The following is a 5,281-nucleotide window of genomic DNA, read 5'->3' as shown; positions in this document are numbered from 1 at the left end:
CTTCCACCAACACATCAAACCGGCTCTGGCTGTCATTGGAAGCGACAGTGAGAAAGTGGGAGAGTCAGCAGGTCTGGACAGACTGTGGGTGTTCTCAGCCGGGCAAGCAGAATAGTTTATTTAATTCCCTCCATGCCAGGGCCGGGGGGGGGGGGGGGGGGGTGGGGTGGGGGGGGAGTCAGGGGGAGAAAATGGAGACAGAATGTAGCATAATGTTTGTGTCGGGTGAAGCTGGGTTTTTAGACTGGCCCCACACACTTGCTAGCTGCGTGACCTTGCACATGTCATTTCAGGCGTCTGAGTTTCGATTTCTTCATCTGTAAAACAGGCATATGAATAGAACCTACTACACTGGATTATTGCAGCGATTAAAATGAATCGGTTAAAAAGATGCATATAAAACTCTTGCATCTGTCGCTACATTGTAGGATCTGAGAGAGTAGGGATACCGTCTGTCTCATTCACCACCGCATCCTCTAGCCCTAGCACAGTGGCTGGTTTTAGGCAACTACTTAATAAACAACTATTGAGCACCTAGCGCAAGGTATCGTCCTGAGGATGGGGACGGTGGTGTAGGAGACTGAAAAAGGCTTAGCACAGGGACATTGCCCTTATTAAGTAGCTCTCATTCCAGCATAACAGACAGTCCAGAACCACCTATGATAATACGTGGATTGTGTATGCATTGAATAGGTAGATGATACGATGTAGTGGTTCATGGTGGAGATTCTGGCATCAGACTTGAGTTTAAATCTCAGCTCGCTCACTTGCTACCATTCTGATCTTTATTAGCAAGTTTATCTCCTTTTTTTGTGTGTGTGTGAGGAAGATCAGCCCTGAGCTAACATCCATGCCAATCTTTCTCTTTTTGCTGAGGAAGACCGGCTCTGAGCTAACATCTATTGCCAATCCTCCTCCTTTTTTCCCCCCTTTTTCTCCCCAAAGCCCCAGTAGATAGTTGTACGTCATAGTTGCACATCCTGCTAGTTGCTGTATATGGGACACCGCCTCAGCATGGCCGGACAAGTGGTGCGTTGGTGCGCGCCGGAGATCCGAACCCGGGCCTCCAGTAGCGGAACACGAGACTTAACCGCTAAGCCACGCGGCCCCCAGCAAGTTTATCTCTTAATGCTTCTGTTTCCAGATCTGTGAAATAGGGACATACCCCATAGAGTTTTTGGAAGGATTGAATGAATTTTCTGAAGCAAAGGGCTTAGTACAGTGCCTGGAACACAGTAATTGCTCAATAAATCTTAACTACTACTTTTCCCATTTACTATGTGACTTTGGAGAAATTACTTCTCTAAGACTTGTTTTCCTGATTGGTAAAATAAAAATACAATCGTTCCTACCTTGTAGAATTGCTGGGAGAATGAAATGGGGAAATCTCTGAAAACTGCTTAGAACAGTGTCTGGTATATGGAAAGTATTTAATAATTTCTAGATAATAAAAAAATAAAGATAAAGATAAAAACAAGCTGCTATGGGAGAAAAGAGTAAATTTATTTTGAGGGATAGGCACTGGGATCAGAGAAAGGTTTATAATAGGTAACTGATTTTTTTTTTTTTTTGGTAACAACTATATTGAGATATAATTCACATACCATACAATTTACCCATTTAAAATATAGGATTCAATAGTTTTTTAGTATATTCACAGAATTGTGCAACCATCACTGTAATTGATTTTAGAGCATTTTCATCACTCCCAATAGAAACTTGTACTCATTAGCAGTCACTCCCCATTTCCCCTCAGATCTTCCCCCCACTCCCCAAGACCTAGGGAACCATCAGTTTACTTCCTGTTTCTGTGGATTTGCCTGTTGTGGACATCTCATGTAAACAGAATCATACAATATGTGGCCTTTTGTTTCTGGCTTCTTTTCCTTAGCATCGTGTTTTCAAAGTTCGTCCATGTTGTAGCATGTGTCAGTACTGCATTCTGTTTTATGGCCAAATAATATTCCATTGTATAGAGTTGATGGACCTCTGGGTTGTTTCTACTTTTGGCTGTTATGAATAATGCTGCTATGAACTTTCATGCACAAGTTTTTGTGTGGATATATGTTTTCGTTTCTCTGGGGTATACACCTAGGAGTGGAATTGCTGGGTAGTATGGTGATGCTTTGTTTAACCTTTTGAGGACCTGCTTTTCCAGACTGTTTTCCATAGTGCTGCACCATTTTACATTCCCACCAGCCATGTACAAAGGTTCCAATTTCTCCACATCCTTACCAACACTTGTTATTATCTATCTTTTTTATTGTAGCCATCCTAGTGGGTGTGAAGTGGTCTCTCATTGTGGTTTTGATTTGCACTTGCCTGATGGCTAATGATGTTGAGCATCTTTTCATGTGCTTATTGGCAGTTTACATATCAGCTTTGGAGAAATGTCTATTCCACTCCTTTGTCCATTTTTAATTGAGTTATTTATCTCTTTATTATTGAGTCATACAACCTCTTTATATATTCTAGATACAAGTCCCTTATCAAGTATATGATTTGCAAAAATCTTCTTCTATTCTGTGGATTGTTTTTTCACTTTCTTGATGGTGTCCTTTGAAGCACAAAAGTTTTTAATTTTAATAACATCTGATTGATCTTTCTTTTTATAGTTTTAGCTCTTACATTGAGGTCTTTGATCCATTTTGAGTTGATTTCTGTATGTGGTGTGAGGGAGAGATGCAACTTAATTCTTTTGCAGACGAACATCCAGTCATCCCAGCACCATTCGTCGAAGAGACTCTCCTTTCCCATTGAATTGTTGGTACCCTTATCAAAAATCAGTTGATTGTAAATGCGAGGGTTTATTTCTGGACTCTCAATTCTATTCTACTGACCTATGTGTATACCCTATGCCAGTCCCACACTGTCTTGAAGGTAACTGAACTTGAGCTGAACCAAATTAACTGTATCAGGGAATGCACAGTCACATAGCTTCCTTGTCTTTCCATAGTGCTCTAGAATTTTTAAGATGCTTTAATATACATGATCTCGCTTAAGTCTTGCAGCAACTTTGAGAGTAAATCGAAGCTCAGAAGGCCGAGTGGCATATCCCTAGACTCACTCAACCAGAAACAGTGGCGGTTCCAGGACCCACCTATGAATCTTTTAACTCTCAGTCAAGTGCTCTCATTACCCCAGCCGATCGCCTGCCAGTTGAGTCCAGAAATTTGGGCAAAGGAAAAAGTACAGAAAAAAATCAGGGCAGAGAAAGGGGGAGAAGAGTATAAAACACTGATTATAAATGTTTGGCTCTTAATCAGCTTACGATGTTTTCCCTCCTCCTGCGTGGACAAGACATGAGATGTTCTGGGTAATCCAGGCTTTTGCTTGGGTATTGCATTTTCAAAGAATGAGAACACAGTGAAATACTCTCAACACTAAAACCACATGGACTGTAATTTAGTCTTTAATTTTGTTGTTGTTGTCATTCTAGAAGACTCTTTAGTATATTTTAGGGCAGTATTTCTTCAAGAGTGGTCCGAGGAAAACCTCAGCTATCAGCATCCTCTGATAGAGGTGCTTGTTAAAAAATGCAGTTTTCAGGGCCCCGGTCCACCCTGCATCTACTGAAAACGGGTGATTTTTTACGCCCATTAAGGTTTGGGAACCACTGTTTTAGAGTAGCAAAAATCAAATTATGAATAGCAGTTATCATTGCACTCAAGAGGTGCAGACACTCTGTTTAAATGAAAGTTGTGGATAATACAGTAGATTAATGTACCTCATTTCCTTCAAGTCTTTGCTAAAACATCACCCCCCCATGAGAACTTTCCTGATTTAAAATTGCATACCACCCTCTCCCCTATGCCTCTCACCCTCCCTCTCCCTCTTCCTTCTGCATAGCACTTACCAACATCTAATGACATATTACTTATTTATCTACTTATTTATTTATTATCTGACTCTTGTCTCTAGAAAGCAAGTTTCACAAAGGTAGGTGCTAGGAATACAGCACCTAAGACAACGTCTGGTAGTTGGCAGATGTTTAATAAATATTTGTGGAATGAATGAATGTGCCAAGTTGCGTCTTAGTGCTTGGGCATAATGTCATTTGCTCGCTATCTTTCTCAAAAGGATTTTTTTTAACCATAAAGCAAATTATTCTTTAATTCTCTGAGTGATGCGCAGTGTATGTAGTACTAGAGAGAAATAGCTGGAACCTCATCCTCTAATCTCCTAATTCTGGAGTCTGGGCCAGTTGCTCTAAAGATCATTTTTCCTTAATACTGCTGAGATCCTCAATTTACTATAAGGATCATGCATTCACAGCTGCATTGTCCTGGGAGGACTATCCCAGAAGGACTCGTTGCCCCTACCCTGAACAGAGTAGACTGCAGCAACGCTGAGATGAACCTGCAGTAGGAGGGGACTTCTGTAGGTCCTCCCCCCAGGTTACTGTTACTGTGCTACAAACCAGGTATTGACAAGTAAACACTTTCTCCTCTGAGGTCCTGAATGAGGACCTAATAAATGGATCCTATCTCAATGTACCACTCATGCAGGCTTGGCTGCCTCTGAATAAATGATCTTTACCCATTTCCTAAGCTCCAAGCCACCTGTCCAACAGCACCAGCACATAAATCAATGCTCATGGACACTTGGGGCTCCCCTCTCCCTGCACCTCCCCATTGGCCCCATTTTACACACAAGGAACCTGAAGTTTAGACCTAGGAATAGTTAGTTCCCCTAAAACTGGAGGTGCTACCTGCTGTCCCTCATCTGTGCCTCTCCCAGGACACACCTGATGTTCTGGTTTGTATTGAGATGGTGAGAAATGCCATGTGTGGGGTGCCCCCTACCCCCAGCCCAGGGAATGCTGAGAAACTGTGGGGCAAGTAGAATGATAAAAACAGGAAAGAGCAAGTTTGTCCCTAGTGTTATGCGCACAAGGTGGCAGGATATACCTGCTGAGTGCTCCCAGAAGGTCCCCGAGAAAACCATTAACTTGAGTCTCTCACGTTCTTATATGTATGGTGGTTGGGTGGGGGGAGGGAAGGTGTACTAAGAGGAGGGGAAAGGACGCTCTTCCAGGGGTCAGGGTTTTGATGCCCAGAGTTGTTGCACACATTAATAAAAGGTGGCTGACTGGAGGATGGACGTCAAGGTGAGCTGCAAGAGGCCGTCATCAAAGGTTGTCATTGGGTTACACAGGGTGGATTTAAGGTAGGAAGGGGGGAAGGAGTGGGAGGTGAGTTGGGAGGGAGGGGCTTGTGTGGCAGTGAGACTCCCAGCAGGGATGGGGACGGAGGGAGGAGTGGCTGCCTTAGCCTCTTCC

Source organism: Diceros bicornis, chromosome 35, assembly GCF_020826845.1.
Source record: "Diceros bicornis minor isolate mBicDic1 chromosome 35, mDicBic1.mat.cur, whole genome shotgun sequence".
NCBI classification, from domain to species: Eukaryota; Metazoa; Chordata; class Mammalia; order Perissodactyla; family Rhinocerotidae; genus Diceros; species Diceros bicornis.
Note: the sequence above shows the minus strand (reverse complement) of the source record.